General features: G+C 44.4%; 1 protein-coding gene across 1 annotated transcript in view; it reads left to right on the forward strand.

Moving 5' to 3' along the window:
* The first annotated feature begins 12,080 nt into the window (after window positions 1-12,080).
* Frmpd2 (FERM and PDZ domain containing 2) overlaps window positions 12,081-24,571 on the forward strand; it is a 113,931-nt gene continuing 101,440 nt past the window's right edge. The window contains exon 1 of the mRNA XM_057770006.1: window positions 12,081-12,102. The gene's annotated coding sequence lies outside the window, so the exon portion shown is untranslated. The remainder of the gene's footprint in view (window positions 12,103-24,571) is intronic.

Below are 24,571 nucleotides of genomic sequence, written 5' to 3' on the forward strand. Positions count from 1 at the left end.
CTCACCAATGGAAGGGTCATCCAGATATAAACGAGACAGAGAAATAATGAAGTTAACAGATATTATAAACCAAACGGACCTCACAGATATCTATAGAACATTTTACCTAAACACAAAGGAATATGCATTCTTCTCTGCACCTCATGGAACTTCTAAAGCTGACGATGAACTTAGACACAAAGCAAGTAGCAGCAGATACCAGAAAATTGAAATAACTCCCTGAACACTATCAGACCACTTCAGATTAAAGCTGGGTATCAACAACACAGAAACAACAGGAAGATTACAAACTCATGGAAACTGAACAACTCTCTACTGAACGATATCAAATGTCAAGACAGATAGTAAGAAAGAAATTAAAGACTTTCTAGAATTGAAATGAAAATTCTAGAATAGGATGAAAATGAAAATGGAATACGCAGCAAACCCAAACTTAGTACATATATAAAGACACACACACACACAAAACACAAAACGATTCTAAGAGGCACATCACTAAGTGTCTAAAACAAGATCTACATAAAAAAATAAAAGACAAACCAACAAAAAATCTGGAAATATCTCATAATAACAACTTAAGAGAACACGGGAAAGCTCTAGAACAAAATGAAGCAATCACATCTAAGAGGAGTAGCTGTCAAGAAACAACCAAATACAGGGCTGAAATCAATAAAACAAAAACAAAGAAAAAACACAAAGAATCAATGAAACAAAGAGTTTGTTCTTTGAGGAAATAAGATAGACAAAGTCTTATCCAAGTTAAAAGGCAGAGAGAGAATATCCAAATGAACAAAATCAGAAATGAAAAAGGAATGGGGAAAAGAACAATAGACACCAAGGAAAACCAGGGAATCATAAGGACATACTTGAAGAATCTATACTCCATAAAACTGGAACATCTAAAAGAAATGGATAATTTTCCACATATGTATCAGTTATTAAATTAAGATCAGTAAAGCAATATAAATAAACTTATAACTCCTAGCGAAATAGAAACAGTTGTTAAAGCTTCCCCAACCTAAAACAGCCTATGGCCAGATGGTTTTAGCAAAGAATTCTACCAGATTTTCAAAGAAGAGTTAATTCCAATACTACTCAAACTGTTGCACAGCAGCCGGGTGATGGTGGCGCACGCCTTTAATCCCAGCACTCGGGAGGCAGAGGCAGGTGGATCTCTGTGAGTTCGAGACCAGCCTGGTCTACAGAGCTAGTTCCAGGACAGGCTCCAAAGCCACAGAGAAACCCTGTCTCGAAAAACAAAAAACAAAACAAAACAAAAAAAAAACTGTTGCACAAAATGGAAACAGAAGGAACATTGCCAAACTCATTCTATGAGGCCACAGTTATCCAATATCCAAATCACATAAATCACATAAAGACCCAACAAAGAAAGAGACTTAAAGACCAATTTCCCTTCTGAACATAGATGGAAAAATACTTAAAAAAAAATACTTGCAAACTGAATTCAAGAACACACTAAAAAGATCATCTATCATAATCAAGTAGGTTTCATCCCAGAGATGCAAGGATGGTTCAATATACAACATGTCCCTCAACAGAAGAATGGGTAAAGAAAATGTGGCACATTTATACTATGGCCTACTACTCAGTTGTTAAAAAAAAATAACATCATTAAATTTTCAGGCAAACTGATAAAACTAGAAAAAAATCATCCCGAGTGAGGTAACCCAGACCCCAAAAGATAAATATGGTATGTATTCACTTATGTGGCTATTGTTAAATAAATGACAATCAACTTCTAATCCATAGAACCAGAGAGCCTATGTATAGAGGAAGGGATTAGTGGAGGACACATGGGTCTCCCTGTGAGGGGAAAATAGAAATGATGTTATGTGTGGACTTGGGGTAGGTAGGGATGGGAGTTAGAGAATCTTCAGGTGGGGAGGAGGAGGAGATAGGGTTGAGGGAGGGAGTGGGGAGAGACAGCTGGAATTAAGAGGCATTTGAGGGATGATATGGAGACCTAATGAAATGGAAACTCTGCAGAGTGTGTGTGTGTGTATGTGTGTAAATATGTATTATGCATAGGAAGGTGATCCTAAGATCCTAATGAGGTCTCCTAATAATACAGAATCCCAACCTTCTGTCTCTTGTCACAATAGGAGGCTTCCAATATCAGGACTGGGTTGCATTCAATTAGTTTGCTGGCCAAGGGGGTCCCATGGAAATCCCCAAAGAACCCATTAGGTTGTTGCTTAGGATGTTGCTGAGACAAGGGTTTTTTCTCCACAAACTATTGGTGAGGGCCATATTGCTAAGGACAGCACCCATACAACTCATTGAACAGACAGAAGTCGAGCTGGTGCCTATTGGAGCTGTCACCTCTATGCTCTAGGGTCTTTGATGCGGGAACATACTCTGCAGGTTATCAAAAAGGAAACATAAATACCAACTCAGCCACAAAACCTTTGAATTAAAGTCTCTCCTGCCTCCGAGATAAGCTATGGCAGTCGCAGCACGGGATTTGTGGGAGTAACCAACCAATGACTGATTTACTTAAGGCTCACTCCATGAGACAAAACCCATTCCCAACATTGTTTATGTGACCAAGAACCTGAGACTAGATAGCCCAGAGAAAAACCAAACACTACAGGTCTAAAAAGAATTATCAATAAAATTTCTCTTAGTGATATTCTGCTTTACTCATAGATTAGTGCCTTATTCAGCCATCATCAGAGAAGCTTCCTCCTATAGTAGATGGGAACAAATATAGAGATCCACAGTCAGATTTCATATGGAGAGTGAGTTCTTGGAAGACACAGCTCTAAATGGAATGTCCCCATCAAATTCATCCCCTCAGAACTCAGGGAATCCTGCAGATGAGGAGGTAGAAAAAGTGTAAGAGCCAGTAGAAATGGAGGATACCAGGAGAACAAGGGCCTCTGAATCAACTAAGCAAGGCTTATATGAACTCACAAAGATGGAAGCAGCAAGCACAGGGGTCTGCATCAGGTCCTTTGTGTATATAACTTTTATTTTAGTATTATTATGGGACTCTTGAGTGTGTGAATGAGTGGGTCTCTAATTCTTGTGCCTGCTCTTGGGGCTCATTTCCTTCTTTCTTGTCCAGCTTTGATATGATGCTTTTTGTCTTATCTAATCTATTTTATTTTATCATGTTTTGTTGTTATTCCGCAGAAACCTGTTCTTTACTAATGAGAGACAGAAAGGGAGTGGTTTCGGAGAGGAGAGGAGGTGGACAGGAACTGAGAGGAGCAGTCGGGAAAGGCTGTAATCAGGATCTATTGTATGTCTTAAGGTTTCTGTTGCTGTGAAGAGACACCATGACCACAGAAACTCTTGTAAAGGAAAGGGTTTAATTGGAGCTGGCTTACAGCTTCAGAGGTTTAGTCCATTATTATCAGAGCATGGCAGCATGCAAGTAGATACGGTACTGGAAGAGGAGCTGAGAGTTCTATTTCTTGATCTGTAGGAGCAGAAGGAGAAACTGTGTCCCACTGGCCAGACCAGCTGAGCTTATAAGACCCCAAAGCCTGCCTTCACAGTGACACACTTCCTCCAACTAGACCACACCTCCTAATAGAGCCACTCCTCTTAACAGTGCTATTTCCTATGGGCCAATCATTTGCACATACGAACCTATGGGGGCCATTACTCTTCAAACTAGAACAGTATGAGAAGTTAATAAAAAGACTGCGAGTAGGGGCTGGAGAGATGGCTTGCACTAGTTGTTCTTACAAAAGATACAAGTTTGATCCTTAGCACTCACGTGCTAGCTCCCAACAGTCCATATCTCCAGTTCTAGCAAATTCTCTGCCCTCTCCCAGACTCCATGGCATCAGACATGCAAGGGTGTACAGATATATGCAGGTAAAACTATAATGCATATAAAATAAAATAAATTCATTTTTTAAAAGACCGAGAATGGTTGCAAATACAGAGAAGAGCATGCAAGAGGGAAATGGACAGGGAAGGAATGGATGAGCTATCACAGTTTGAGTTTCTGATGTAGAACACCCTGAGGTATTTTCTGGAATGTGTGTGTGTGTGTGTGTGTGGTTCATGGATAGTAGAAGTAAAGATTTACATTGGGAGAGAAAGAATCACATGAGACTTTGAGTGCAAGCAAGCATCTGGGTCAGGTGTCCTGGGTTACTCTAGTCTCATTCGTTATTAGTATGTCACACACTTTCTAAAATGTCCGTGTTTGAATGACTAATCTCATTCCTCATGTGCTGTCCCCTCAGAGCAGGTCTGATTTCATGGGCCTTTGACTTGTGCATTAGGAATGCTTGGCTCCAGCTGGTGGTGCTACTTTGGAAGTCTCTGGAAACTTTATGAAGTGGCCTCTAGCTGGAGCAAACAGGTCACTGGGAATGAGTCGTGTGGGGGTATCTTGACTGTCATCACATATTCCTGGCCGTGTATTTCCTGTTTACCTTGAAGAGAGCAGCTGCTGCCACATATTCCTGCTGTCATAATGTCCTGCCTCATCATGGGCTCCGAATCAGTAGAGTCGTGGATTAGAGACTAAAATCTCCACACAGAAGCAAATCCTTCTTCCTCTAGGGTATGACTGTTGACAAGTACCTAGCAAACTGCACTTGCTTAGTTCACTGCTCTGATGCTAGCAGTTTAAAGTTCTTACAGATTCATCTTTGGACTGGAGCTTTGTAAATGAAGTCTGTTTACTTTGTAAGTGGAGTAGACTAACCAGGCAGCAGCGTGTATACCCCTGGAGTTAGACTTACAAGCATTCTCAGCTTCCCTGGGACACGTGTTCTCCTCCTTCCCCAGAAGAAATCTGGGACACGATGAGACACTGAAAAGTCAATCAAATCCAGAGTGTGAACCTACATGGATGCGAATGTGGGAGCTGCAGTAAGAGAGGGAGCAGTGATGGACACAGTCACTTTGATCAAGAAAAAGGAGGTGGTTCAGTGATACCTGGTGGGAGGTGTCTTCTGGTGAATTTCCAGTGGACAAATATTAACTCCTTCGTCTGATATCCAGAATAGAAACTATTCATACTCAGGCAGTGTGGTGGTCCACATTAATAAATACCCATGACAATTAACTTATAAAGAGAAAAATATTTGTTTTGGCTCATAGTTTTGGAAGTTCTAATCCATGTCAGTAGTGCATCCAAATACCATGCTGGGAGTGGATAGAGAGAAAATCCATTCAACCACACAGGGTTTGGGAGCTTTATGGGAGAGTGTGGTTTCAGTGGACCAAGAACGTGGCATTACTGAAAAATGCAGGCCCTTGGCCTGAGGGCCAGCTGGTAGCATGGAGCAGCAAGCACGGACTAGGGAGCTGCCCACAAGCTGTAAGAGGTCATGCCCAGTGATTGGGCCAGCACCAAGAGTGGGGTGTGTGTGTGTGTATGTGTGTGCGCGGTAGCCTGGAGCTCATGGGAATCCTGTTCCTGGATCCCCTGCCCTGGCAGCAAGATCCCCCTGACTCGGGGCAACAACAGGCTATCCAAGATGAGCTTCTGCGATGGTCCAGTGTTTATGGAAACCAGAAACCAGAAACTTTGAACCAGACCAATTACTTTTTACAATGAACATTTGCATGTAGGCCAAAACCTCATGGTGATACACAGATTAATAGAAACGGGTTAATTTAAGATATAAGAGCTAGCTAGAAATACGCTCGAACCATTGACCAAACAGTGCTGTAATTAATACAGTTTCTGCGTGGTTATTTGGGTCTGAGCGACCGGGAAACTAAAGGCGCAGTCTCTGTTTTCAAGAGCCTGCAGGTGTAACCTTGCATTAGTACTGTAGGTGAGAGGGTAAGGTGTACATCTGCAGCAGCCAGTAAAAAATATGCAGCTCCAGGTATTTGCACCATCAGATATACCTAGGTAATCACCATCTTTAATAGTCTTGCTAGCTAATGCATGAGATACAGCATATGTCCCGGTTCAAGCATGGAGATACTTCAAAGGCATTCTATCATGCATATAACACTTATATATGCACATATGTATACATACTGTATATCATATATATAATGTTCAATATGTATGTATGTATAATAGGTTCATATACGTACAATGTGCGTATATGTGTATGTATATTTGAAAGCTAACATCTGGATTAGTAAGACCTTCTGACTCATGACAAACCCTGAAGAAAGCGACAGAGGGAGAATGGTACTGCTTTTGAGGTCTTAGGTAGTGGCCTGGGTTCTGCCATTTTAGGTTCAAGGTGAGGCTGAACATGAGGGAGAGGAGGGTGTGTGGTGGTCACCTCATGGTGACCAGGAAGCAGGAAGAGAAGATGACACTGTGCTAGTGGCCTTTCTCCTTTTTTTTCTCTCTCATTCCACTCGGAGCCTTGGTCTGTAGGATGGTGCCACCCATTCAGGATGGGGCTCCCTCCCTTAACAACCCCTTTCTGGAACTGTCCGTGCACACACTCAGAGGTGAGCATTAGTAATGTAGGTGATTCTAAAGCCCACCAAGTTGGTGATTACGATTGGTCATCACAACGATGGAAAAATCGCCACTGACTGTCCTCACATCCCTGTTCTTTCAAAGCCCCTGACTCTAAAACTAGGTAGGAAAAGAGTACTGTCTGGCTTGCCTGGATTCTTCCCTAATGCCGAGTAGAGGCCTGAGTTCCTATAGGAAAGAGAAGTTGTTGGTTCTGCATATACTTGTGTGTGTCCGCACGTGCCTGGGCATGATACATATATGTGATTTTGTGTGTATATATCTGCATAAAGGTGTGTGTGTGTGTGTGTATGTGTGTGAATGTGCCTGCATGTCTGTGTATAGCCTATGGCTGTATATGTGATTTTGCATGCACATATCTGCATGAAGGTATATATGTGTATGTGGATAGCATACTCAAGTATATGTGATTTTGGGGTGCACACATTTGCATGAATGTATATATATATGTGTGTGTGTAGTACAACATGCATATGTGATTTTGGGGTGCACACGTTTGCATGAAGGTATATATTGTGTGTGTGTGCGTGTAGAGTATATACATATATGTGTGATTTTGGGTGCACATGTTTGCATGTACGTATGTTGTGTCTTGCGTGAATGTTGTGCATGTGGAGGCCAGAGGTCAATGCTGGATGTCTTCTTCAGTTAATTCCTGCCTTAATCTTTGAGACCGAGTCTTTCAATGACTCTGAAGCTCACAGATTCAGCTAGGCTAGATGACTAGAGAGCTCCAGGGATCCTCCGTCTCCACCTGTCCAGGACGGAGACTGCAGGCATGTGATGACATGTCCAGCTTTTTTCCCCCACAAATGTATCGAGATTCCAAATTTCCATCCTCATGCTTGTGTGGCAAGCAACTTACTGACTGAGCCATCTCTGTCGCATAGATGTTGAAGACCTCCAAATGAAGAGTCTCCTGTGTGAAGGTACACTGTAACCCCGAATGTTCCCAGAAGCCTCAGCAGGCTAGCTCTTTTCTATCCTAGAACAGCTCTGGAATCCCCAGGTAGAGGATGTACATGCTGTTACAGCAAGCATGTGAAATGTTACCAGTAGGCTTACGTGTTTGAACATCTGGTGGTATTGTTTTGGGATGCTAAGGAACCTATAGGAGATGGAGCCTGACTAGTGGAGGTCGGTCACTGGGGGCAGCTGTTTAAGGCTGGCCCTGTTTCCTCTACCATTGTCTACCTCCTGATCTGATTATCACATAAGCAGCTACACCACATATTCATGCCACCAGAGAACCACTTGGAAATGCTTCTGGAACTATTAATCAAAAGAAAACCAAGTTCCTGAAAGGAGTTGCTCTCATATAGTTTGTCAAAGCATTTGTGTGGTGATATTTTGTTTGTGTTTTAACAAATCAAGCTTGCTTGAAGATTAGAGTGCAGAGCTAGCCACTAGAGGTCAGGCAGCGGTGGCACACACCTTTAATCTCAAGACTCAGGGGACAGACGTGTCTTTGTTAGTTCAAGGCTACCCTGGGCTACATGAAATTGATCCAGTCTGAAAGAGAAACAGAGCCCACAAAAAGATGACCCCAGCACTTGGGATCACGTGCCTTTAATCCCAGCACTAGAGAGGTGGAGACAGGAGTGATATGGCTGGACAGAGAGAGGAATAGAAGGCAGGAGGAGACTGAAGAAGCAGTCAGTCTGAAGCCATCTGAGGAAGGAGTCAGTCTGAGGATGGAGTGTGAGGGTGGTCCGAGGACAGAGTTGTACCTTTGGTCTGAGCAGTAGTAGAGATAAGAACTCTCTGGTGATTGGCCGCTCTGCCTCTCTGATCCTTCAGCTTTCACTGCTGATAGCTCACTCTGAGTTTTTATTATTAAGACCAATTAGAATTTGTGCTACAGCATTGAGAAAAACAGCTAATACACATGCTAAATATTCAGCCTCGGGTAGGTAGTCTTGTTTTCTCCCAGTTTCTTACTGAGCTGAGAGAGGCAGAGGGTGAGAAAGCCATCCCCCTAAAGTACAGCCAGACACTTTTTATTATGGGGCCCATCAGTGACTTCTGCTGTCTTGCTAGTGGGCTGAAATAGTCTTGTTAAAGTTAAATAGTTAATGTGTGGGTGCACCCCTCGCGGTCCTGAGTTCCTTGCTCGTGCTCTGTCTCCTGCTCTTGATTTGGACCTTGAGATTTCAGTCCAGTGCTCCAATGTGGGTCTTTGTCTCTGTCTCCTTTCATCGCCTAAATGTTTTTCTTAGGGTTCACCTTCTTAATTAGCTTCTCTAGGATCACGCATAATAGGCTCAACGTCCCCTATTCATGGCTAGAAACCAAATATGAGTGAGTACATCCCATGTTCCTCTTTTTGGGTCTGGCTCACCTCACTCAGTATAGTGTTTGAGACAATGGGGATGTTCTATCAGGAACTTACCAAGGCCAGCTGGCCTGGGTCTGAAAAAGCATGGGATAAAACCAGACTTGCTGAACATAATGGACAATGAGGACTACTGAGAACTCAAGAACAATGGCAATGAGTTTTTGATCCTACTGCACGTACTGGCTTTGTGGGAGCCTAGGCAGTTTGGATGCTCACCTTACTAGACCTGGATGGAGGTGGGTGGTCCTTGGACTTCCCACAGGGCAGGGAACCCGGATTACTCTTAGGGATGATGAGGGAGGGGAACTTGATGGGGGAGGGGGAGGGAAATGGGAGGTGGTGGCAGGGAGAAGGCAGAAATCTTTAATAAAAAAAAAAAAAGTTAAATAGTTAAGTCTTCCATACCCACCCAGATTTCCGGTCATTCTGCTTGGGACTGTCAGGATCCTGCAAACACAGACCCGGAAGAGAAATTAGAATGGAGCCTGCAGACCTATAGCAGTGCACATTGTCTGCACACCAGGAACAAGGATTCTGTGCATCAATTAGGGATGGTGGTACCAATGTTGGGTATCCGGGTCATCACAGGATTGAATACATTGTGCCCTTGGATCCTGACATTGTGACTGGAGAAGACAATAGGGCAAAAGGTCAGTTTCCCTGGGCCCTGGTTTGAAGTTGTAAGTTATGTGCCAGTGTGGCATTTGTGTCTAGCTTACAATGTCCTCCTCATGCTTTAAGTCACGTACCATGTCTTGTGATTAAGATCTTTGGGAGACTATAACAACCTAATTCAGCCCAAACTTATAGTGGCCTGGACCTTTCAGCAATAGAAGTTTGGGTCATTCTGATAGATAAAGAGAAATTGCTTTCTTTCTAAGGCCAACTACTGAGATTGAGGCATTAGTCTATTGCCCCCAGACTGGGGTTGAACCCATTGGCTTTCCTGAGTCTCTGGCTTTTGAACTCAGACAGGAACTGTATCTTCTGCTAGCGTGGGGTTTCAGCTTGCAGATGGCAGATTATGGTATTTAGCCTTTATAACTGCATGGAGTAACTCTGTATCTACTGAATACAATTATAGTCTGTGTGTATATGTACATGCATATGCTCAGAGAACCTTGCTAACTGGTGGTTGGTTACAGTGTTGGGTCTCTCTTTATAGGAAGCCGTACTTTCAAGGACAGTGCATAGTTATGAATAAGCAGGTCTTGAGAGCGAAGCAGTTGAAAAATTCAAAAATGTATGAATTCGAATATTTCAATACTGAAGCAAGATCTTTCCCCTGTGTTTTAGTCTGACCTGTAGAACTATCAGTAGGAGCTCTCTTGCTAGTGCAAGCATTTCTAAGAGAGAAGATGGAGGTGGCAGTGACTTTAGGCAGACCAGCACCACCTGCATGACCCCGACTTAGGTATTGCTCTGTGTTCTACCACAAATAACCACGTGACTGGAGAAATTCACTTCCTCCTTCCGGGACTGTTTCCAATTGCCTGTAGCTGGAATGAATGGATTGCTAAGTGCGGGTTACACAGGGACTTGCTGAAGGCCCACCTATTCTTAGCTGTGCCTCAGAGACAAAGGCTCAAAAGGCACCAGGCAGTGCCTGCAAATCTGCATTTTATCAAGCCCCTGGTTGAATCTGATGCATGGAGAAACTTTGGAGAAACCAAACAGATGGTCACACATATCATAAAATGCATTTTCTGACTAATTGGGAGTGTCAGTAAAAGTAATTTTAAGTGGAAAAAGATAAATTTTTATAGAACAGTGTGCATTTTTTTGTTTTTAAACAATTTAATACAAAAATACAAGGGAGGAAAGAATAGGTGATATTTTTTCTTTTACATTTCCGTGACTTGTCTAAATAGAGAATATGTATTCCTATGCTTATTTTTATTTTTTTCATTTATAAAAGTTTATGTGTGGGGGTGTTTTGCTTGCATGCATATCTATGCATCATGTGGTATATGCAGTGCCCTCAGAGGCCAGAGGAAGGCCTTGTGTCCCCCTGGATCTGGAGTTACATATGGTGTGAGCTGCCACGTGGATGCTGCAAGTGAAACCTGCTTAGGGTTAGTCACTGAGCCATCTCTAGTCCTTGGATGCCTGATTTTTATATTTATCTATTTGCAAGGAAATTAATCGTATTGGGCTGTGCGACACTTTTTACTTTTTTAAATACTTGCTGAGCAGCTGTTGCGTTGCCTGAGACCCAGATATGATTCTCTCCTCTGCACAGCCAAGCATTTCCTTTTCTTCTGTATGTGAACCACACTCTGTTTGCAGACCCACTGTTGACAGGAACTTGATAGTTTTTAGGGTTTTGGCATTACAAAGACATACTAAGCAACTTTACATGTTATTAAAAATTGAAATAAAACAGCTAGACTGCAGGGTGTATCTGTTTTTAGATGCTTACATGGGCTTTCGGAAGTGTACTTCTGAGTGGCTGGGTTTGCAAAGGTGGTGTGCACTTTGCACTCCTTAAAGAGATAAGAATACACTCATTCACTGGTCCCACCAGCTGGATCAAACACGCATTAGATTATTTCCATCAACAAAAGCCTTATATTCTTCCTTTCAAAAATATTTCTCAGTTTGACACTGCTAATTCCGAAAGAGCTTAAAAGATTTGTTCTCTCCTGGCCACCTCTAAAGAGCTATCTGTCTCTTGCTCTTCTTTGTCCCGACTTTGTCCTTCCTGAATTCAGGGAACAGAGGTTGGTGGCTTCCTCTGGTCTTTCCACCAGCAGCTCCAAGATCTTGGGCCTAGGTAGGATTGTCTATGCTTATGGGTTACTGGGGTGCAGGTCAGAAGTCTGACCCTTCAGGGGCAGGGAGGACTGGGGAACCGATGAAACCGAGTTGTGACTCTTGAGATGTGGCCCCCCTGCCACCCTCTTCATTGCAGGGATCTTTCTTTTATTGGACCAGGTGATAAAGCAACGTCACTGTAAAAGCCTCCCTGAGCCGGCCCCTGCAGCCTTCAGTCCTTCAGTGGCACCTAATCCGATTGAGCTCTTACTGCCCTTGGGCCCACTGGCCTTGAAAAGGCCGCTGGGCGACTCTGCCTGTTACTGGCCAGAGAGAAGAGAGGTGGGAAAGTGACTGGCCTTGTTGACTTGTTCACTGGGCAGCCAGTGCTTAGAGACAAATGGTAAACAAAGGCAGCCTCAGCAGGCTGTGCTGCTCCTTCAGGAAAGAGACTTGCAGGCCGTTGATCCTGTTTATGGCTGGGAAGTTTTTCTAAGCTGAAGGCCTAGACCAGTTCGCAGAGATATCTGGATGCAGCCGTTGACAAAGGACACAGGTACCGCTGGACATGGCTCTCTTTTCTCCTGTAAATCTGAATCAGGGAAAGTGTGAATCTGTGGCAGAGGAGACTGGGAGAATTAGGATGATACATCTGGGTCAGGTCCTGCATTAGTGATCCTGGGAGAGTATTTACCACAGGCCTCTGCAGGGTCTGATAATATGGCATTTGTTGTCTAAGCAGAAAGGGGGGACTCAGAAGAGAAGACACGAACTGTAGTCAGACTCTTCCCTCTTTCGGCTACTGCCTTGCAGCTTGACTTCTGTGTGAATTGAAACAATTAAAGTTCCCAAGACTCAGTTTCCACATCTGTAAAGTGGGAACAACAACAGCCACATGGCAGCATTTAGTGTGTATTCTTCCAGTAAGCAATAACGTTTCTGTTTCCCAGAAATGACTGTTTTGAATATTGCTTAAAAACATACCTCTTCCACCTTCATGTTTGTCGATATAAATTTGAGTTGGCAGGAACCAAAACAGTAGACCTGAATAACAGCTTAAAGTGCCAATATAACAGTTAATCAGCCAGGCGGTCGTGGCACACGCTTTTAATCCCAGCACTCGGGAGGCAGAGGCAGGAGGATCTCTGTGGAGTTCGAGGCCAGTCTGGTCTACAAGAGCTAGTTCCAGGACAGGCTCCAAAGCAACACAGAGAAACCCTGTCTCGAAAAACCAAAAAAACAAAACAAAACAAAACAAAAAATCCAAAAACCAACCAAACAAACAAAAAAAACCCCAAACAGTTAATCAGAGCTTTCTAGATTTTTTTTCTTTTTTTGGTGATGGATGTTCTTAACTCTCTCACTCTGCAGATCTACCCTAAGCTCTGACCCTTAAGGTCACATGAGCCCACTAGATATTAGAAAGTTTGATTTGACTTCTGTCATTTCTGTTCTCAAGCCATAGTTCTGCATACACCTGCATTGTTTCCTGTGCTCACGCATGCCAAGTGTTAATAACGTGAGTAGATGGTGTTAGTTGAGAAATTAGCATACGCCTGACATGGTGACTTATTGTGCAAAGAGAATACATAACTCTCCTGAAGTAAAGCAAGGGCTGGTTCCATGCTGACCTCAGAGTTTGTCTAGCTCCTCTATTTAGTGATTCCCCGTTCCTTGCGAGTGTCCATGGCCTTGTGACTGCCACAGCATAAAGGCTTACTCTGCAGATGTCTTCTTTGGGGACTCTACGGAAACCTGGCCGTCACGTCGCTCTTCATGAATTGTCTGCCCAGTTTTCCTTCCCTTGGCCATCGATCTCTTTATTCTTGTATCTCCAGGAAGTAAAGTGGCTGTGTTTGCCCCGGGTTGTTGGAAATAGTACAGTTGGCGACACAAAGTGAGCGGGAGGTGACAGAAGAGGGGAGGAAGTTCTTAGGGAGTGGTGGAAAGGTCTAGTCCCGGTAGTCTGGCACCAACTAAATGTTGGGCATTTCCAAAAGTACCATCGAAGCATTTCCTTTCTTCTACCTGCTCTTCCTCTCCCTCCTTCCATCCCTTTTCTATTCCTCTTCTGGTGTTTTGATGAAGTCTTATTAAGGAGTCAAGTCTTGCTTCCATCTCAGCCTCCAGTCAGACACTTGGTTGACAGGGATAAACCACAATCTCAGGCTTCATTTATCTCTTCATTTCTGGATAAAATATATCCACAGAGTAGAAACAGCTCTCAATATCCTCAACCGTTCATCCAGCGTTCCAGCTGGGATAGCAAGGACAGGAAAGAAGTGTGTGATACACCTGAAGATAAAAAAGGCTGTGGTGACAGGGGGTGGGGCAGCTACAAGGGTGGGGCCTGAGGGTCCTGAGCCTTTTTCTGGAATGTTGATCAGAACAGATCCTGTAGGGAATGGAAAGCTGCTGAAGGTTGGATTTGGGTTTTGGGAATAAGGATTCTGCAGGGTAGAAAAAAGACTGGAAAGTCAGCAAGACAGGGATGAAAGAAACCTTTCGGGAGGACTACAGGGAGCACTCAGGGAGTGGGGCTGATGGCTTAGACCATGGTGGAGCAGGAGAACTACAGGGAGCACTCAGGGAGTGGGGCTGATGGCTTAGACCATGGTGGAGCAGGAGGATTGCGGGGAGCATTTAGGGAGTGGGGCTGATGATGTAGACAACAGTGGCAGCCAGTTTTCAGTGCTGGAGATAAAAATAGATTTTTTAAGAAAGAGTTGAAGGTGGATGGGGAGTTGAGGATGGGAAGGGACCAACAGTGATACCTGAAGGTTTGGCCTGAGTGCCTAGAAAGGCAGTCGGCTTGTTCCTTGTGCACTGCTGTGGAAGAATGCTGGAGACTGAATGTTTTCGAAAGAGCAGAACTGTGTTTTTAACAGCTCTGCTAAGATGAAGTCCAAGATGAAGATACCAGTGGGCTGTCTGTCTGGTGATGGTCCAGTCTCTGCTTCCAGGATGGCACCTTGAACACAGTGTCCTTTGAGGAGAAGAGTGCCATGTCCTCAATTAGCAGAAGGTAGAAGGACATTAAACTTAAAAGGCACCTAATCCCATCCACAAGGGTAAAGTCCCCAAGGCGACACCTCCAAGTATTGCCTTGCTGGGGATCCATTTTGAACACACCATAGCAGTGGGTGCACCATGTATTTAGATGAGGAAGGGTAGAGGAGGAGGAGAGAAAGAGAGTTCACTCTTGAAAAGCCAAGCAAAGTTAAGCAGCAGCTATAGACACAGGCTAAAGTCTGAGTTTGGGACAGAGCTGTGAACGTGACGGGGTGACTGTTGACAGCTTCAGAACATGTGGAGTGATTCAATAAGAGTTGCTAGGCAGAAAGTACTCTGCGGGCCACAAACATCTGGCTGTCCTTGGGACAGTGTCAAGGAAAACATCTTTCCACACACTTCTTTTTCAATTCCATCCTTAGCATACATTCCCAGGAAGGAAGAATATGATGGCAGGTATGGGCAGTCCGTGGCTCATACTGCAAATGCCGAATGGCTGTATAGACTCAAACAGGCCAGCATCTTAGGTCTTTGAGGGCAGCAGCCTCCAGGAGACTTCAGAGCATTGAATGCCCATCAACAAAGCTCACTTGGTAAGCAGAGGAGCAACCTCACGACTGTTTCTGTTTGCGTATCTTTTGTTTCATATAGGGTAGACAATTCGTCACGCTTTTAAAATAATACATTATAATTTCTTTATGCCTTCTCTTTTAAGAAAAATATATGTGGGGGCTAGAGAGTTGGCTTAGTGGATAACTGTCTGCTCTTCCAGAGAACCTAAGTTCAAATTCCAGCACCCACATGGCAGCTCGCAACTATCTATATTCTAGATCCAAGTGATTTGACACCCTCACACAGACATAAATGCAGGCAAAACACCAATGCACATAAAAGAGATGTATGTGTGCAAGCGCATGCGTGTGTGCGCATCTGCATGCGTGTACATGCATGTGTGTGCGTATTTGAAGAGGGTAATAAATCTCTTGGAGTTGGAGGCAAAGGCAGTTTTTAGTTGCATGCACAGTATAAATTCTTAATTTCTGAGCCATCTGTCTAGTTGCAGAATGACTTTTCCTTAATCTCAGGATCTCTTGGGACCTCCATGACTCCTTCCTTTCTAACTGCTCAAATCGAACTCACTTGCAACTTGACCTTTCTCTCTTACGCGATCTAGCTGTGTCTGCTGCACTGCAGTTTGTAGATGCCACAGGGAGACACAGCTTGCTAATTCCAGGACTGAGGAGGCCTGTGTAGGGGTGGGGTGAAGCGCAGAAAACAGCCCAGCACCTTCTCTCCCGAAGCCTAACAGCACGGAATGCTGGGAAATGCCTCTGTGGCTCCCACTGTTAGCTCTCACGTTGCCTGTCTGGGCAGAAGTGAGATCTGGGCGTCAGTGGGATACACAGAATTAAGCTGTTCTTCCCCAGCCACGACTGTTTAATAATCTACGCTGGGTGGCTGAGTTTGTCTGAATGGGATAATTGTAGTTCGTAAGACTAGTTTAAAACAAGATTTGATTCGGTGAGGTTTATGACAGGGCGAGAACCCTCGAGCCACTGTCCTGTCTGTGTCCCCTCAGTCAGAGATTTGTTCCTCATCGGTTGCTGCACAGGGACGGGGGATCATGTTCTCTGTTTTGGGGGTGCTTCCAGAGTTGCCTGGCCCCGGCTCCTGTGGGAATCTGCCCTTCAGTGTGTTTATCTTGTTTCTGGGCATTCTTATTCCAGGCGCATCTATGTTAACTGTGGGTGTTCCCTCCTGTTCATGTCGTTCTGTGTAGCATTTAGGGACATTCTGTAGGTAATGATGGGTTGGTGACAGCTTTGAAGGATTATATTTTTAATTTTAATACGTTGCTCTAAAAATGCAAATAAATTTAATTCCCAGATTAAAAGGGAGTTATGAGTGGGCCCAGTCTGCAGCCCTCATCTTGCTAACACATTTTTAAACTTATTACACAATACATGATCATTGGAAACTGGCATTTTCCACTTGGCTCAATGCCCTTGCAATCCATCCACATTACTACACATATCACTCACTGATTTTTATTTCCCTGTAGGTATTTTATGGTTTGACTATACCACGATATGTAGATCCACTCACTAGACAAAGGATATTTCCATTGTTAACAATTTTTTGATATTATAAATAAAGCTTATGTTATGAATAAAATCAACAATCATATATAGATTTTCAAAGTTTAGGCATGTTGTAGCATGTATCATTACTTTATCCTTTTGATGACTGAATGATATTTCATTGTATGAACATTCTGTATTTTGCTTTTCTAATCATTGACTGATAAACCAGTGAGTTGTTGGCTGTGTCCCTTTGTTGTTGCTATTGCTGTTATTGTAATCATGATGAGAAAATTTCTTTTTATTTCTGATTAGCTGAGAAATCATGAATGGGGCTGTTTTCCTCAGTCACTCTCTTATATATTGAAGCAGGGTCCTCACCTGAACTCAGAGCTCAACAATTTGGTTAGTCTAACTGGAATCACAGGCAGGCTCCCATGTCAGCTTAGGATTTACATTGCTGGAACTCTGAATCCCAGTACTCCTTTGTTGTGGGACAAAAGTCTTTTATCCTGTCACTTGTATTATTTTGAATAAAATGTTGATTGGTTAGTAGCCAGGCAGGAAGTAGACGCGGGCAACGAGAATTCTGGGAAGAGGGAAGTTTCAGTCTGCAGTCATGATCCAGACACAGAGCAAGCAAGACGTGACTGTCTCACAGGAAAAGGTACCAAGCCATGTGGCTAACTCAAGCAAGAATTATGGGCTAATGTAAGTTATAAGAATTAATTAATAAGAATCTTGAGCTAATGGGCCAATCAGTTTATAATTAATGTAGACCTCTGTGTGATTTCTTTGGAACTGAATGAACCAGGTAGGACAGAAAACTCACTCAACACTCCTTCTTGTGTGCAGAAAGTGATTTTACCTGCAGAGCCATCTCTCCAGCTCCTCTGTTACTTATTTTCAGTTTAATTCTGCTGAAAATAATTTGTATGATCTCTGGAAATTTGTTAAAGTGTGTTTTATGGTGTACAATTGTGGTAGGTCTTGGTAAAAGTTCCATTTGAGCCTGAAAAGAATATATAGTCTTCTGGATTAAGTAGTCTATAGATGTCAATTGGGTCCAGTCGGCGGATGAGGCACTCAGTTTAACTACATCTTCATTGATTTTCTGCCTGCTGAGTCTGTTAATTACTGAGAGAGGAGTGTTGACATCTGCAGCTGCAATAATGCACTGTTTATTTCCCATTGCAGTTCTACCAGTTTTTGCCTCATGCATGCACGAGAGTGCATGCAAATGTGTGTGTGCGTGCCTGGGTGTGCGTGTGTTTAGCATGCAAAGTAATGGGCTTCATTATGGCATTTTCATGTTTGCACATCACTGTCCTTTGCTCATGTTCTCTCCTCTACTGTCCACTCTTGTCCTTCCTTTTCCCTTCTGTCTCCTAGATAGTCTCCCTTCTGTCATAAATAAAACTAGATTTTAAATATCAGAGAAAACATGCGTATCTATCTTCCTTTTCCTCATTGTCCTATCCTCTTGCCCCTCTCACCCAGATTGTTTTGCTTAACATTACATACATAGCTTCCTCCACTTTCTTTCAAGTGATAGAATTTCATTTTTATTTATGATCAAATAAAACCCCCTTGTATTTCTATACCACATTTTATCATTTATCTGTTGATAGGCATCTGTACTGGCTGGTTTTGTGTGTCAGCTTGACACGAGTTAGAGTCATCAGGGAGGAAGAAGCCTCAGTTGAGGAAATTCCTCCATGAGATCCAGTTGTATAGTATTTTCTCAATTATTGATCAATAGGGGAGGGTCCAGCCCATGGTGGGTGGTGCCATTCCTGGGCTGGTGGTCCTGGGTTCTATAAGAAAGCAGGATGAACAAACCATGAGGAACAAGCAGTGATTCTTTTGAAATGTAAATCGCTGGATTGGTGGAGCATAGTATTTTGAAGCTTGACTTAAAGGCTCAATACACAAGCACTTTTGTTTTTGTTGTTTGAGACGGGGTTTCTTTATAGCTTTAGAGCCTGTCCTGGAACTAGTGCTTGTAGACCAGGTTGGCCTCAAACTCACAAAGATCCACCTGCCTCTGCCTCCCAAGTGCTGGGATTAAAGGCGTGCACCACCACTGCCTGGCTTACACAAGCACTTTTTAAACTCATCACCTAAATAAGATGATAGCTACATAAACAGGGGTAGCTCTAACGAGCCTCCTTAGCTAACAGGTTTCTCCCTCCCTCTTATAGTCATGTGACCTTTGTAATTCTACAGTGGTTAAATTCCACTTTCTTTGCCTTGTTTGGGGGGTTAAAGCATTTTCATGGAAACTTCAAAAGTTTAAGGAAACTCTGAAAGCTGTCAAGTTCTCTATTCCCTACAATTCATTACCATCAAATGTGACACCGAGGCTTCAGCCAGCTTATGCTGAGGACATAGCTCCAGTCCCACAAGACTTCGGAAAGGCTCAAGCTGTGCTTCTAGAAGGGCAGGCAGGACCGTTTGTGCACAGGTGGAACAGAAAGCTGTATTAATAATCTTGAGTTATGTTTTTGACATTTGACTTTAAAGCTTTCAGATAATGTCAGAAAGACAGTATGTTTAGAACCATGTGCTTTCCCCATTTCTCAAACTAATTGTTCCTTTCAGAAGAAAAGACCAGGCCCCAGGCTCAGAGTCTCTGGAGCATATTGCCTGTCATGAATTCATTACATTAAAAAGAATGGTTATAATTTCCTTCTCGTTATGTCTAATGATACAAGTTTCCCATTTCTATAAGAACAAACGGTTTCTTTTGGAAACAAGTGCATCTACATGGCAGAAACTTTTTCTTAAGTGAATGAGACTGTAAAAAACATGAGAGATAGCATGTCAATGACTTGGGGTGGGGTAGGAGACATGCCACCTCAAATGACTCTAACTTGGTCCTCCAGATGGATGCCATTGGCTAATGCATCCGGGTACAGATGAGAGAGCAGCCACTTTGGAGTTGCCATCTCCCCTAACCTGTAAGGTAGGAACTGCCATCCTGGCCTAGTAGATGGGGACAGACGGGTTCAAGAGTGTCCTTGCTCCAAGTCATGTCACTACTGTGCTGTCTCCACCACGTGGATGGGTCATGCGGCTTGGAGGACAGAAAAGATACATGTGGAGAAGCCATAGTGGCACAATTTCAGGCACTTTATACTTATTATGTTATGGATCTGGAATGTTCCAGATCTTGAGGTCACTGGCTGGTGGCACTGTCTCAGAAGGGTATGTAACTTTGAGGATGTGGGGGCCTTGCTAAGTTACCAGCAGCTGGCCTTTGAAGGTCATGCCTGCCCCTGGTTCCACCTCTCACTCTGCTTCCTGTTTGATCACTGTCTTAGTTAATGTTTTATTGCTATGAAGAGACGCCATGACCTTGGTAACCCTTATAGAAGAAAGCATTTGCTTGGGGCTTGATTGCTGTTTCAGAGGTTTAGTCTATTGTTGTCCTGTTAGGAAGCATGGTGGCAAGTAGGCAGCCATGGTGCTGGAGAAGTTGAGAGTTCTATATTCAGATCTGTAGGAAACAGGTAACGAGAGACAGCCGCTGGGCCTGTGTGGTGGTTTGACTAGATATGGTCCCCATAAGCTAATATATTTGGATGATTGGTCACCACAGAGTAGCACTATTAGGAGGTGTGACCTTGTTGGAGTAGGTGTGACCTTGTTGGAGGAAGTGTGTCACTGAGAGTGGGCTTTAGGGTTTCAGAAGCCCAAGCCAGGCCCCGGGACGCTCTCTTTTCCTACTGCTAGCCAATTCAGCTGTAGAACTCTCAGCTCCTCCAGCACCATGTCTGCCTGCATGCTACCATGCTTTCCAGCATGCTGATTATGGACTAAACCTCTGAACTGTAAGCCAGCCACAATGAAGTGTTTTCTTTTATAAGAGTTGCTTTGGTCATGGTGTTTCTTCATTCCCTAATTAATACAGCCTGACTTGGACTTCTGAAACCCCAAATCCCGCCCCCAATGACACACTTCCTTCAACAAGGCCACACCTACCAATCCCTCTCAAGTAGCACCACTCCTTAATAACCAAGCATTCAAATATATGAGCCTATGGGAGCCTATGGAGGCCATTCCTATTCAAGCCACCACAGCCATCATGGGAAGAGCTGCTATCCTTGCCATGAGGGAGAGTGCCTTTGAAACCAAGACAAAGAAAATCACACCTCTGTAAGTAAGTCACTCCTGTCCTGTGTTTGGTCACAGTAATGCAGAAGTCACGGCAGAGAGTTCTGGAAGAACAGAGCCCTGGTGTCTTTAGTCTTTTGAGCTTAAGCATGAATGGAGTAGAAGACTCTTTTCCTTTGAGGAGAGGTGGATGCAACTTGTCTTGTGGTAAACTGATCAAATCAGGTCTTGATTTGACTGTGGGTGGATGCTTTTCAATGACTTTCCAAAGGCACAAGTAGGGAGGTGGTGGGGGTGGGACAAGAGTAGGGACAAGATCGTTTTGCAAGCTGCAATTCCTTGGGATCCTCCCTGGTTCCTTCTGGGGTGTCTATTTTGGGGGCCCTGAGATTGTTGAAGCATTTCACTAAGGTTGGAATGAGATGTTTATATAGCGCGTCAATCCTGGCAGGCAGATGGAAACAATTAACGCTGTATCTTCAAAGTCCTGTCGTTGAAGCTGCTCACAGTTCTGACGCTGAAAATCTCTGTCGGGATGGCCGTTGCAGAGCTGGAAAAAGACAGTAGTCAAGATGAGCTCGGCTCCTTTTCTGTTCCCAGGGCTTTAATATAACTGCCACAGTTCTACGATGCAGCAGCTGCTGACCCGAGTCTTCAGATAACAACACCGAGGCTCAGAGAGGTTAAGCATATGCCAGTGCACAAGGTCACATAGCCGCAGAGTCAGAAAGTGGGGATTCAATGTCTAAAGGACATGCCGCATCTTTTTCAGAGAAAGAGTATAGAATGAAAGCAGGGCCGAGAAAGCCTGAGCAACACCCCTCCACAAACTAAGAATAGGGAGATCCATACCTGTATTTTGGAAATCTGTGACTGTTACCTTATATGACAGAAGAGACTATATATGCAATTGAATTAAAGGATCTGAGATGGGAGAATATTCTAGATTATCTAGGTAGATCTTAGTCATCACTGCACTCATAAGATGGGGCAGGTAGAAGAGAAGACAGTGTGACTCTAGAGCCGACACTGGAATGATGTGGTCATAATCCCAGGAATGTTGACAGCCATCAGAAACTGGAAGAACATGGAAAAGGCTCCCTTGGAGCTTCCGGAGGGAGCATGGCCCTGTCCTGACTCTGATTTCAGCCCCGCGAAATTGATTTCAGACTTCCAGCCCCTGAAACCATGTGAAAATGAATTTCTGTTATTTTAAGTCACCAAGCTTGTGGTAATTTATTATGACAGTCATAAGAAAATAATAGAGGAAATATGTGAAAATATAATAAAGAAAGAAAATCATAGAAGGCCCGAGGGCACATCCTGAAAGGGCCTGAGAACACATTCTGAAGGCTGACACTCCAGAGGGTGTGAGAAGCAGCATGGACACTGAGAAAGTCAGGAGAAGAGGGAGGAAGGAGTAGCAGAAAGCAACTGGAGGAAATAGGTAGGGCCTGGCCTGTCCGCACGAGACAGGTGGTGTGTGTCGTCCGCCCTGCCATCTGTGACTGCATGTTTATGCCCTTCCTTTGTTGGCATCAGTATCCTGAATGCCAGAGAAAAGACCTGGTCTAACTTTCCTCCTAGGGCATCCAGAGGGGTGTATGTCTTTCTAGAAGCCATGGGCCAAGGTTAGAGTTCCCCCATGATTCCTTGATGGAAGCTGGAGAGAGAACTGGGAGGTTCTCTGGGTTTCACTGTTCAGTCAAAAGACACATACGGCCAGCAAAGACTGTTACCTCTTCAGAAGACAGCACCTGGCAACCACTGCCAAGGAGCTTGACAACAAACACACGTGGCATTTGTTGGGGTAGGTGGCCTCAGTCACAAGCAGCTATCCAGTGATCATCCCTCGGCCGCTGTCTGGGACCCACGATCAGGGTTCTTCCTTGGGGGCAGAGATAGATGTGGGCCTTATCAGTGATGAAAACGAGGCACTCACGTGACTGGTGAGGCCCAGGTGAGGCGAGATGTCAGACTGACACATGCTCAGATTCTGAACTTCCTTCAGTGGCTCAGCTGCAGGCCTGGGCACGGATGCTCCAGGCAGCCTTTGCTCCGAGCACGCTACCCTTGTTCTATCCGCTAGCAGTTCGTAGCTGGCCAAGTTTCCTGTTGCTGCCAGGCGAGAATGCACACTGTGCCTGCTCATCTCTGCGACTCTGCCTCCAAACTAACCCTGTCTTCCCAGTCACGCAGGGCTTTTGTGTTCTTGAACACTGTTAGCCTGGCAAAGGAGGATATTTGTCCTTTACTTGAATCACTCCTGTCCCGGTACCTTCTCAACCTCTGAGTCTCAGCTCGAATGAGACTCCCAAGATTCCTCTCCTCATCGTCTCCTAAAGTACTCCCTATCCTGTATACTGTTGTCCACCTGCTTGCCTCATTTTCTCTCATTTTATGAGATGGTGCTATTTATTTGCTTACCTGTTCATTGCCTTGTTTTCCCATGCCTGTCCCCAATCCTCACAAAGGCAGGGTATTATACTGGTCACTTACCTACCCAGAGAGCTTGAGACACATTATGCCTTTAATAAATACTTATTAAATAAAGGACAGCTCCGAAAGCAGTGTCAGGATAGCCTCACAGATGGAATTCTAGCTTCTGTCTCCATGGCCCACGTGAGAAGCACTGACAGCTACAGGTAGCAGAATATGTTAGCTTGAGCCAAACCACGACCCTGGAAATGCACAGGGTTGGGAGTATATGAATGCTTAGCCTTGGATGGAAAGAGGGATCTGAGGTTGCGAGATGACTCCAGAAGCCCTCAGGTAATGAGGTCCCTGGAGACGAGATACAGAGAGTTCCTGAGAGATGAGGATGGGTGTTGTTGTGTAAGTAGGCCATAGCAGCCCCCATTGGCTTCATGCTTTTCCAGAAAATTCCCTCTGGCTGGCTGACCAGACTGATCTGTGTAATGTGATCCTGTGTTCTTTTAATAGTAAATAGTACCCTATGTAGTTCATCACGCAGCAGTACCTGCCCACCAGACCACTTAGAGGAACTTGGCCAGAAGCCCAGAGGCTTCACGGTGTGATGAAAGGCTCAGGACTATTTCCCAGCTCCCGGCTGCTGCTCTGTAAGGTGCTTTGTGCCGAGCCCACAGCCGGTAGAATGTGGGGGAGAAGCGCATAGCCCTGGAGATCAGGAACACGAGCTTAAACACAAGCCAGGTGATGCTATGGGCCAAGTCGTTCTGCCTTACCCCTCACTTTCCACATCTGTAAAGTGGGCCTGACAGCAGCGCAGTTTACGTTCTGTAGTGAGGCAAAGATGGTCGATTCAGTTGCCACACTGAGCCCTGCCTGACATTTGGGAAGCACTAGGGAAGCGCGATCTTGTTCAGGGAAAGTGTCAAGGAGCTCTGAAACCACATTGTGACTCCGGCTTGGTTCCTGAGGCCTGGATTGGAGTGGAGTCTGTGAAGTAGACCCACAAGGGCTACTGCTGGCCACTGGGATGTCTCCTGCAGGCAGCCGGTGTGGAGGACTGTGGCTAATGGCTGCCAGGGACTACAGGATTCCAGATGGTTCTAAGCACCTGTATTCAGTTCTGGCTCTCATGTACCCTTGGGGCAGGTGATGACACATTGCTGCAGCCCTGGAGCTAGGCAGGCAGGCAGTTTGCACAGAGAAGTGGCATGTACACATTCCTTTCTGCAGAGCCATCTCGGCTTTGGAACAGGTGTGTGGGGGGTGCACAGAGCTGCATTCAGTGTGGCTGCTGTGATACTGACATGACACTTTCTATAGGAAGAGCCACAGCTTCCAGTCTCAAGGGTCTCTTAGCCTTGACAACAAGAGAAGCGCTTG

This window comes from Chionomys nivalis, chromosome 5 (assembly GCF_950005125.1).
Source record: "Chionomys nivalis chromosome 5, mChiNiv1.1, whole genome shotgun sequence".
In the NCBI taxonomy this organism is placed as follows: domain Eukaryota; kingdom Metazoa; phylum Chordata; class Mammalia; order Rodentia; family Cricetidae; genus Chionomys; species Chionomys nivalis.